Here is a 12,994-nt window from a genome sequence, read left to right on the forward strand (position 1 = left end):
TTTTTTAAAACTTTTTAACTTAACTAGTTAATTATTTTTATTTTTAACTTAAAAAATTATTAAATTTAAATTGTGTTTATAGTAGGTAACTTAACTGTTTATAGTAAATAATTATTATCGTGCAGTTAAATTTATTTTATTTTCATATCATATGGAAGATGGAACCAACAAACAATAGGTACTTATTTTTAGACTCTTTTTCAATTTTGGTCATTCATTTTTCAACAATATATTATGATAATCTGATTTTTAAATTTTAAACGACAAATGTTTCTATAAGTTGAAAAACTTTGATACTTTGTGATTTAAAAATATGGTAGCTTGAAAAAAAAAATGTTAACTGAGTTCAGTAAGTTTTATATTCCATCTAACTTTAAGCTTATCGAGTTGAATTTTTTCTTTGTTGACTTAACTTTTGGCTGGAGGTAATTTAACTTAATTGAATTTAATTTGTCACAGTTAACTATTTTCATTAACTTGCCCAACCTTGATGAAGACACATTTAAATGTCGATTAAATATGAATTAATTCATACTAATTATTATTACTTTTATTGAGCAAGAAAGTATATATTATGATAATTTTTAATCAGTAGGTACTCATCGAGGATTACAATCTTTAATCTAGTTTAATGGATTTATAATTTATAATATTATTGATCTCTTCATCTTCTCGTGTTGATCAATGTTTTACAGTCATTTTTTTCCCATTATTCAATGATTCTTATCATTTCGTCCATAATATTATCAAAACAATAAATTTACAGATATTACGTTTAAATTGTATAACACAATTTTCGATCACATTAGGGATATTTTATATAAAATATTTATTTAGAAAAAAAACTCAAATATGTGATGTAATAACATTATGTAGGTATTGATAAATTAAGCACAAAAGATAATATAATATATACGTATGTTATTTTACTATCCCGACTGAGTGCTTTTTTGCTTTGACCATTGTGTATGCAGGCATGTAGTAGTTTTATATTTATTTTTACAAAATCAAGTATATAATATAATAGGCACCTACACTGTATATATATACCTACTTAAACACAATAATAATAAATGTACTAATGTATACATAGTTCGTATAATATGTATTAATTCTGTTTATTTTGCGAATCAAAAAGGATTCTAATTATACGTAAATGGACCGTACTTGCATTTAAATGTATTTATATATACAATATACATGCATATATATATGTCAGTATAGGTAGCATCACGTGGCCAATAGTAAATCTCGTTTGATATACACACGAGGGTATATATATATATATTAATACTGTTCTCTATATTATTACAAAAATAATAAAATATCTCACATATTATAGTACATTATTTATTATTGGTATCAATTGTAACAATTTCGTTTCTTAGTTTATAGAGTAAAATTATATTATAATGTTAGTTATAATCTTCTATATTAATAAAATGCAAGGATTGTGTATGTCTGTATGTGAAATCAATCCACAGCCAAATCTTATACTCTCGTTACTTACTTAGTGCACAAGTAATCCTATACTAGATAATATGTCGAAATAAAGTTTTTAAATTTTGCATTCTAAATAGAGAATCTCATACAGGGGATACCTGTTGGCATACGAAAACTTATATTATTTTCTTATTTCTATTGGTTAACATTGGTTACATTTTTTTCACAAACGCACATACACAATCTATTATACAATTTTGTACATTAATAAGCATAAAACAATGGTTACATCAAATAAAATATTCATCATAATAAAGTTATAAGTCCTGTATTTTATATTCGATACAAATACCTTTGACTGAGTTTGATAAGATACACAGACTTTTAATGCGTCACTTAATTCTTCGTCAGGATCAACTATACCAACTGAAGAACTTTAATACTCTTTTAGTATTCGAAAGAATCATGTTAAAACTTAAAATAATAATTCTCTTATTGAGACGTTTACCAAAGCTATTGTTGAAAAAACTTTAAAATTTGAAAAACAAAAATCACGATGTGTAATTATGCAATAAGGCAAGCCTCATTGATGGGCGTGGAGTAGCAACTTGCTGTTACATAACTTTTGTAGTAAACTGAATGCGTAACTATTACATATTAACATATATTATTATCCAAAATAGTTAGGTATATTAGACTCGAGCATATTACTGCTTTTCCCGAAAACAATACAATGCACCTCAATGATAATACATAATATTATACACGAGTAGGTCAAATGTGCATTAGCGACGAATGCGTTTTGTTCCGATACGTCGGCTGTGGAGGTGGCGGTTATATAGACGCACTTTGCTCAGTCATTCATACATAATATCATATATCAATAAACAATAGACACACGTAATTTACCTAATAATCATAATAATATGTGTAAGGCCATGAGAAAATGGTTGGTGCAGGCAAATAAATTAGACACGAGATTTTTTTCTCCCAAATACGCACCCATCGAATGCTAATGAAAAAAAAAAAACAGAATCCACTACGCGTCACATAACGTCCTACTTATACCACTTCGCTTTCTGCGAATTTCGGTCGACTTTTTTCCATCGTATTGGCGTGCCTAGTGTGACTCGTGTAGGTACTTTATAATAATATTTACCTACCATACTAGAAGTGAACCTAAATAATATTTAATATTTTAATAACACGTCCTCGTTCCCCTTGTAACTGCGCGTTTATAATTATTTTAACCTGGCATTCATCCCTGAAAAGGCGGATTTCGCTATAATATATGATGCTGAAGGTATATATATTGTACAGCATCGCGTTGCGTGTACAATATTATTTTGAATATTGCTATTATTACTATTATTATTATTATTATTGTTGTTATTATTATTAGTCTCGTAAATTACAATTACTAGGTAATGGTGTGGCGTTTTGTCACTACTATAATATAATACTACATACTATAGCTGTGACAATCAACGAGTGTGTGATAAATTTCAATGTTATTCGCGCATTTTGTTGCAGTCACCACTATATCTGCAGTGTATTTTAATAATAACTATAATGGTATAAGCGCCGTAACCTATACCACTGTTGACTGTAATAATGTAAACAATAATTGTTATGATCAGCACACGACTAGGGACTGTAACCATATACCTGGTATAGAAAGTAACCCGTAATATAACCCAGCATATAATATATTAACCACAAAACATTGGATAAAATCCGAATGAAAGTTGATTAATAAATATCAATGAAATCATGACAGATAGTTTTTTCGTTTAAGAATAACCCAAAAATTAACTTAGAATACAAAAGTTACATCTTTTGTACAAAAAAATTATTCTATCATTATAATAATGATTTGTTTGTTGATTAATTATCTCGTATAACTACAGTTAACTCTCAGATATAGTTAGCGATAAAAAATACAAGTTAGCAAGTTAGATGTAGTAAAACTGATATATTTAGTTATTCCAAAAGATTTTTAAAATTTTTCGACTGGGTATTTTTCGACAAAATAGATTATGCGTAGTGTTTAGTTATTTTCTTGCGTTGGTATATATGTAGTGTAATTTTTTTTTTTTTTTTATTAGAAATAAGCCTCGGCTGCGGAGGCCATTGGCTGACATAGTTCACATTGTTAATGATAATTGTTGTATACACTATTTACATTATTTACAAAAACATTACACATATTACACATATTACAACATAATAGATTATAGTTTATTAATTAGGTTGGTCTTGATTAAAAAGGACATCATGCGGCTAATGTTGTCTGGGTGGAGGGCTTCCGATATAATATTTGATACTCCAGCTTCTCGTTTGTCCGATTCGAAGGAACGGCATTCAGATACGATGTGTTTGATAGATAGAGGTGTACCACAACTGGCGCAAATGGGTGGGTCTTCTTTCTTCATCAAGTACTGGTGAGTTAGCTGCGTGTGTCCTATGCGCATTCTATTTATGGAGACTTCCATCTTTCTTGAAAAATCAGGTGGGGAATGCCATGTGTGAATGGTGTTTTTGATTTGGTTAAGTTTAGAGGCGCCTTGTTTCCATTCCCGTAGCCATAAATTGTTTGCAATTGTTTTTGATAAGGATCTGGCGTCGTTTAAGGTAAAACAGTTGAGTTTAATAGCGTCAGGGGAGGTTAATGCTTGACGAGCTTTTTCGTCAGCTCTTTCATTACCCGAGATTTGATTGTGGCTAGGAATCCAAATCAGAGTGATTGAGTGGCCTGACTGTGTAAGATCGTTGAGTTGGTTATGTATTTTCCTGGTGATCTCATTTGGGGTGATGGGGTTATCGATACTTCTTAACGTGCTTAGTGAGTCGCTTAGGATTACTGCTTTATGTGTGTGTGTTGTTTTAATGAGGTCCAGGGCAAAGGAGATTGCCACTGCCTCAGCTGTGTAAATTGAGCTAAAGTTTGGTAGTCTCAGCATGCTGACGTGGTCATGGAGTACTACCGCTGCTCCAACTCCATTTTCCATTTTAGAGCCGTCAGTGTAAATTTTGGTGTAGTCGTGAAGATCGTCAATGATTGAATGGAGTTGTTGATTGTAAATTAAGGGCAAGGTGTCTTTCTTCGAGAATGAACTAAGTTCACTGTTCACGTAGTTTTTTAATAACCAAGGTGGTGACTGTAAATTTTCGTTTTTGATAACGTCAAGATGTGGGAATGGGATGTCTTTTAGGGCGTTTGTGATCTGTTTCGAAACATTGAGATTGTTTTGGGAGCGTCTGGCTGCTAATAGCATGGAGCTTTGAACTCTCCTGATGTAAAGTGGGGCTACACCGGCTGTGTTAAGCACACTGGGAATGGGGCTAGAGCGATATGCTCCGGTGACAAGCCTTAGCCCTGTGTTGTGTACAGTATCGATCGTTTTGAGTGCCGATGTTCTAGCATTTATAAATAGGAAGGAATTATATTCGAGCCTAGAAAGAATGAGTGCTTTGTATATTTGTAATAAACTAGATGAGTGACTTCCCCATGACTTGTGTGCCAGACATTTTAGGGTATTCATTCTTATAAGCGAGTCTTTTCGGATAGACTTGAGATGAGGTATCCACGTGTTTCTTGAATCGAACAGAACGCCTAATATTTTGATGGATTTTTTTATTGGGATGGGGATATTGTACATTGATATGGTGCTATTGCCAATATTTCTTTTGTTTGTGAAGAAAATGCATTGGGACTTTTCAACTGAAAAAGAGAAACCGGAAATAAGTGTCCAGGCTTGTAGTGCTGATATTGCTTCCTGCAGGTAGTTTGTAGTCCTAATCGGATTGATGCCTCTACAGAAGATATTGAAGTCGTCGGCGAATAGTGTGCACTTTACAGGAGAATGTATAACTTGTGGTATATCATTAATCGCTAATAGGAACAACGTGACTGACAGTGTAGATCCTTGAGGCACACCATTCGTTTGAACATATAATTTTGATAGCTTTTCATTGCACTTCACTTGGAAGGTTCTGTCAGTAAGGAAGTTCTTTACAAAGTTAAATAAATTACCGTTAGAGATGAAGTTTGACAGTGTTTTAAGAATACGAGGGCGAAACGTGGTATCGTATGCTTTTGATATGTCGAGGGCTATGAGGCCCATCATATGTTTTGCATCGAGAGTTGAATGTATTTCATCTTGGATGTCGTGTAGTGTATTAGAAGTACTTCTATATCTCCGGAAGCCGTTCTGTCGAGGGTCTAGGATGTTGTTTTTTTCAAGAAACCATCTGAGTCTGGAATCTATAATTTTTTCCAATATCTTTGCCATGGTATTCAGGAGCGATATAGGTCTGTATGATTTAATATCGAATTTATTTTTTTCCGGTTTGGGTATTGGAATGGTAATGGAGTGTTTCCAATTTTGTGGTATTTGCCCGGAGGACCATATTTTGTTGAATAATTTAATGATTGAAATTAAGGCAGACATAGGGAGGTTGTGAATAAATTTGTATGGTATTCCATCTGGTCCTGGGGAGACACTGGAGCATTTAGCTAAAACTTTGATCATATCAGCTAATAGAATTGGGGAGTTAAGTTTTGTCTGCTCGTCTGAGTGGGGGTTGATGTTGGATAAATAAAGTTGGTTCCTCATGTGTACGTTATTTTCGAAAAAGGTTGTGTTGTAGTTTTCGTCTGAACTATTATGGTGGAAGAAGTTTCCAAAGAGATTGGATATTACATCGGGGTCTGAGATTAATTCGGTATCTTTCATGATGTGTATGTGGTGATTTTTAGAGTGGCCGCGAAGGGACCTAACTCTGCGCCATATCAGAGATGAGTCGGTTTTAGGTCCCAAACTGGAGGAAAATGTTTTCCAAGAGTCTGTCTTACTTTTTTTTACCAAGTATCGGGTTTTAGCTCTGAGATGTTTGAGCTTTATTAGGTCGTCGGTACTTTTGGAGATTTGAAACGTTTTGAGAGCTTTGTTCTTTAGTTTAATTGTGTTTTTTATTTCGTCATTCCACCATGGGACTAAGTTTTTTTTAACCACGTTTGTAGTTTTTCCAATAGATATTTCGGCAGCTCTAGTTATAGATTCTGAGATGAATGTGGTATCGTCCTCTATTGAGCTGGTATCAGATTGTGAATTGTCTTGCATAAATGTGTCCACTAGTGTGGAAAAAAGGTCCCAGTCTGGATTTTTTAGCCTCCATCTGTGGGTGGAAGAGGTTGGCAGAGTTTTGGTGGAAAGTAAAGTCATTAAAATAGGTAAGTGGTCACTATCGTATATCTCACATAGAACTGACCAGGATATTCTCTGAGCCAGTGAAACACTTGAGAGGGACAGGTCTATTGCGGAAAAATTACCATTTGAAGGATTGAGTCTTGTTGGTTCGCCATTGTTGAGAAGTGAAATAGTATTGTCGTCAAGGATTTTTTCTATTGCTTTTCCTCGGGTATCTGTTGTAGCAGACCCCCAATATTCGCTGTGGCTATTGAAGTCGCCTAATAAGATAAAGGGTTTGGGGAGTTGTTTAATGATGTTATCTATATCCGAGGAATTGAAAGGTGTCTGGTTAGGGATGTATATATTGCATATTGATATTTTAGCTTCTAGCGTTATCTGGACCGCTATGACCTCTAGATTAGAATGTATTGGAATCTGTTCACTTGGGTAGTCAGTGTGTATTAACGAAGCGACGCCGCCGCTGGCCCGATTGCAGTTTAGGCGATTGGAGTAAAAGATTTTATAGTTTTTAGTGTTGGGTATGTTATTATCTTTCAGATTGGTTTCTTGGAGGTTAATACACATGGGAGAATATTTTTGTATTATAAGTTGTAGATCATGACGTTTTTTAATGAAGCTATTGATATTCCATTGTATTATATTTAGGTTCTTCATTATAAGATACTTTATTTAGTAGTAGAGGTTGTAGTAGTCGAGATTACTGTTATTAGGTTGAAGGCGGGGCAGCATCATCGGTATAGATAGTCATATCGAGAAGTGAGCTGGCTATTTTCGTGAGTCTATTCTTAATGCATAGGCCTTTAATTTTTGGGCGGACTGTATCCAAAATCTCGATCATTTCCATGGGTGTAATGTTGAATGGCGTTAAGATGCTGGAGATGTTTTTTTCGGTAAGTGCGTTTTCTATAATATATTTGAATTGGTTGAAGTTGATTTTTAGGTTTGGTATATTTTCAAAGGCGGTTTTCGCAGGTAGCAATGTTTCTTCAAGTCTAATTATTATTTGTTCGATCGAGTTTGAGCGTTTGGGTTTTTTGGGAGGGGGTTGAGCTGATTTGGCGGAGCCTATTAATTTGGTTGCGAGTGTACCTTTACTTGTCTGTGTATTTGCGGTTTCAGTTTGTACTAGAGTTGAATTATTTGGCGTTTTTGCGATAGGGTTGTTGTCCTGGCAGCTAGAACTAGTTGTTGAGGGTGCGTGTCTTTTTTCCTGAGCGGCTGGTTCCTGTGAGGCGGGTGAGATGACAGTTGTTTCATTGGGTTTTTCTTTATTACCTATGTCTGATACTGTGTGGGTGTTGTCGGTGTTTTGGGTTTTCTGTTCGTTGATGTCCATGGTATTTTTATCCGGAGAGGTGTTTGGGTTATTAAATAGAATTGCTACGGTAGTATTAACTAATCCATTTTTGCAGTGGTTCGATGTATGGCCCGTTTGTTTACATGAAAAACATGTCACCGTGTCATCGGATAAGAATATGCGATATTCAGTTTGGTCGAAATGTAATAAAATAGAGCTGGGAATTTTGTCACTGTGCTCAGGGTGTATATGCACTTGCCGCCTGAAGCTTCCTATATGCCCGAACTCGTCGTTAGAGAATCCGGCCTTCATAAATGTAATTGGAGATAACATTGTAATGGAAAGATTGTTAATGGCATTTGCGATTATGTCGTGTGGAATTATCGGCTGGACATTGGATATTATTATGCGCTTGGCCGGGTTGATAAGACGGCGGTACGATATTTCTGTATTATTTATTATTATGTAAGGTTGTTTTGTAATGATTTGTTCGACGATGTTTTTGTTTGAGAAGTAGATGCAGAACCTGTTGTTCGAAACGCGTGATGCAAATTTTATATTCTTAGGTGACGTAAGTAAGCTGAATGCCTTGATATATTCAATTTGTGGAACATCTTGGATCGTGTTAAAGATTATTGCTTGGTCTTTTTTTGGGAATGATACATTTGCAGTAGTTTCTGCGAAGGTTTTTTGTGTGTTTAGTTGTGAGTTGTTGAGTGAGGAGAGAGGGGGGTTGTCCTCCGACATGTTGGGCGGACTCGTGGGTGTTTTACCTACTTTGACTATGGGGGGCCGTAATCAACAAACATACCTCTTAGATTGCGGTGAAGTTCTGGTTACTGCTATCGGTAGCTAAAAATGCGATAAGCGACAGACTGTAACACACGTGTGTGTCGGTCAGCTGTAACACTCGTACTGTGTAATTTTTATAATTTAATGATAATGGTAAATGTGTGCGAGTACCATTTTAAATGATGGTCAATAACTACATATTCCTAAATATCTCGTTCATTTTGTTTTATTCAGGATATTGTATAAACAAAAAAAAATATACATATATATAACATCATAAAAATTCATAAGAGTAATATGATTTGATTAATATCATTATACGAAGTACTCCAAGTCTCAAAAAAATATAATACTTAAATAAAGTAACAATTTTTTTTTTTCTATTAAGATAAGTTTTTCACATTTTTAGAATATTATTAGAAGTCTTTTAATGGTCACAGGTTTATAATTCCAATTATATTCAAAAATTTTCCTTTTTTTTAATAATTTGTTTTTATCCATGCTAAAGTTTGAAAAACTTTTAATGGAATAAAGCAGAATATCAAATAAATAAAAGACCGTATTTTGCAAGTTAGTATACGTATATATATATTATTAGCATTTACATATTTAAACGTAATAATTTCTCAAGTTTTTTTTTAAGCCAGTTTTCAGTAAACAAATTATTTCCATCAAAACTGCTAAAAACAAACGTTAAATATCATTTAACGAGCACTTGATTTTTGTTTAATTTTATTGTGAAATTCGGTATGGTAAGATTTTCCTAGTCTTATTTTACCCCCAGTAAGAATATCCTGAGATAATCTAACCTCCCGGTAAGAATTTCCCAGGAATATTATACCGGAAGGTGGGTATGATTTGCCTAGGGTATTTTTACCCCCTCCCAGTACAATATTCCTAGGACTATATTAAGTTTGAAAACGCTGAAAAAATAAATTTTTTTTAAATTAATTTGTTTTTTAATGCTTAATACATATATATATATACCGTAGTTATAACCTAACTATCCAACTAGTTAACTATCCGAACTATATCGTAGTTGAGTCGTGAGTGTTAGACGTAGGTATATAATTTATGGAACTAAGTTATCCGTTGTTCATTTTTATTGTATTGCTTATACTGTATCATGTATACCTATCCCTACTTATAGTTTTTATTCATTATTCATGAGAAACATTGGTAAGTACTTAACTATTCACAGAATAATATCAACAATAAATAATGATATACCTAAATATACCTTAATATAGTAAATACATTATAATGTAAAATTTTCAAATTACTTTGTCAAATGTAAAATAAAATTGTAAGATCACCTCAAAAAACAAAAAATTATAAGGTCCAAACGTAGAGATGTTAAATTAAAATTTTGTTTTGGTAATTTATTGAAAAAAATGTACGTATATTTTGTAAATTTTGATGATTTTGGTATGTTACCATACTCCTCTCGTCCGCATCTTCATGAGCTTATAATTATGGTTAACATTTTTTTTTATTTACTAGATTTTACGGTGTTCAATTAGGGTGGTTCTTATTTGGTTAATTTTTAAATTGTTGTGCCCAATCCCCTGATTAGGTTATAATATATATAAAAATTATGTATAGGAAATTTGAGCAAAATCAGATAAATTTAACCGGTGCCCCAAAACCGTAAAAGTTTAACATTACTAATATTTTATGGAAAAAACAAATTTTATTATAATAAGCAATTTATAAAAATTCTACATTTGTAAATAATTTCAGTAAATATTTTATATTGCATGTATGTATTATAATAATTTTAATTATTATTCCATAATCCATAAGAGCTTTTGTTGGAATTTTAAATAGTTTGGACATTTTACTTTTTATAATATAAACTATTCCATTCTATTAATATGTTATGACTGATGAATATTGAACTCATTAAGACGTTTAATTTAAGGTGCCATAATATGCTAAATTTTTTCGTTAAAAAAATATTGAGGTCCCTGCCCTGTAAAATAATAATTGGTAAATTTACCGGTAATTATCCCACCACAGGTATTTGCTTAAGGGGATAATTTAATTTTAATACATTACTATTAATAATTTGTTTTAATTGTAATGTATTGATTTATTAAATAAAAAAAAATTTACCTTCCTGGTAAATTTACTAAGTATAAATTTACTTATCTTACTTCTCTATATATTATATTGCTAGATAGACCATAGGCCGATAGCTAAAAAAATAAGTTGGTTAAAATACTGACTTGGTGTATTATTTTTTTTTTTTTTATGAATTTAGTAGGTGCCTATAGTTTTATTATACCATCGATGTAAAGTTCTTATTAATTTTAAAAATATATTTAGGTACATTTTTCTAAAAAAAAATTTAGTTTGTTATATCTTCCACCAATATTCTTAGAACTATTGTGGAAATAAATAAAAATAAAACTTATCCAACAACTTCTGAGTTGGATAGTTAGGTAGGTATATTATATATATATATTATATTAAGCATTAAAAAACAAATCAACTAAAAAAAAAATAATTTTTGCAGCGTTTTCAAAATTAATATAGTCCTAGGAATATTGTACCAGGAGGGGGTAAAAATATCCTAGGAAAATCATACCCCCCTCCCGGTACAATTATTCTAGGAAACTCTTACCCCCCCCCCCCCGGTAAGAATATCCTGTGGGTAAGATTTACCTGTTACACCGGTCCCAAGCCTGGAAATAAGTGTGAGGGCGCATACCTACAGTAATTATAATATTATAAATTTTATAGTGAAATTAATTAGGGAAAAAGAGGGTTCACTTAAAAAAGTGAATTGGACGGGGAAATGTGAGACAGGGATGTGACCATAAACCAGTATTTTAATGACACATTTTTATTTTACATATAAAAACCTCGTTGCCTTTATATTGGAACATATTTCAACAAGTCTACAAACACTTTAGCTTAGCTGCTGCTGTATGCTAGTAATTTGTTGAAAATTTTTATAATACAAGTGTCCAAGACAAAAAAACATAATTTTTAGTTATTAAGTAGTACATTTCAAATATAGAAAATATAATTTTAATGAAATACTATATGGAAAATGTTAGACAGTTTGTTCATTTTTAACAATAAAAATGTGTATAATTTAACTATTATTCGATCCAGCACACAATTCCAGAGAAAAGTGCAATAATATTACATATATTATATCACTATAAAAAAATACAAATATTTGAAAGATTAAATTGAAACATAATCGGTTTTTAAAAACACGTTTAATGCGTACGTACATCAGTATAACGTTTACAAATTTACATTATTCTGCCAACTATTTTAAAAGATTGACGATGTTGTATATAATATTATTATTATTTATAAGTATAATACATATCGTTTATAGATATATAATATATAACATAATATGTTTCATAATACGTGTGTGTGTTCCAAACACAAGCACACAACGTGCCAAATTTATTGTTATCAGACGTCTTGCCAATCATGCTTAATCACGTGCACTAATACCATCCATACGTGTACGTAATTCAAACTACGTTTCTATTACGGAAACTAAAAATTTTTAATTCTGGTACAATAATTCATCGGTCGTTATTTTTCCATTAAAATTATTTACACCTTTTCATTCCTCACCGCGCAGCACGTTTATGAACTAATGGTTATATATATTTCGAGGATCTTATTAGGCATATAGCAAGTTTTGGGACGGATGTTCGTTTTTCGAATCAAATTTCACTCCACGTGATATAATGAGATAAAAGTATTGTTCGAAAATGGGTGACTGTTTTGTTTATTTTATTAGGTATTATTATTTTTTTTTTCTTATCGAGAAATATGATATTAGAACATCGACAAGCAACTTTGTTTGTATAAGTCTAAAAAATAATCTATACAGACGTACAGCAAACACTAAAAAGTAGGTATACATATATAGATACATTGAATATACGATATACGTGCACACTGAAGATTATAATAATAATAATTATTATTTATATTAGTTTTGGTGAACGAAAGTGAGAACTAAGAATACATTACGCGTGCTTGAATAATAACGCGTGCATCGGACTACATTGTAAACACTGTGAATAGCAAAATGCATACGTTTATCGTTGTGAAAAATCAACTCTTTTTGTTATTCAAATATTACCGAACATCACGTGTCCGCGTTTAACAGTGACTGTTTCACTTTCGAAAATACGAGAATCGTCAATATCAATTGAATTATTGTACAAGAATAGGCAATAGGTCAGCTTTTATTGGCATA

Source organism: Diuraphis noxia, unplaced genomic scaffold (genome assembly GCF_037042655.1).
Source record: "Diuraphis noxia isolate RWA-SAM2 unplaced genomic scaffold, SU_Dnox_SAM2 contig0002, whole genome shotgun sequence".
NCBI lineage: Eukaryota > Metazoa > Arthropoda > Insecta > Hemiptera > Aphididae > Diuraphis > Diuraphis noxia.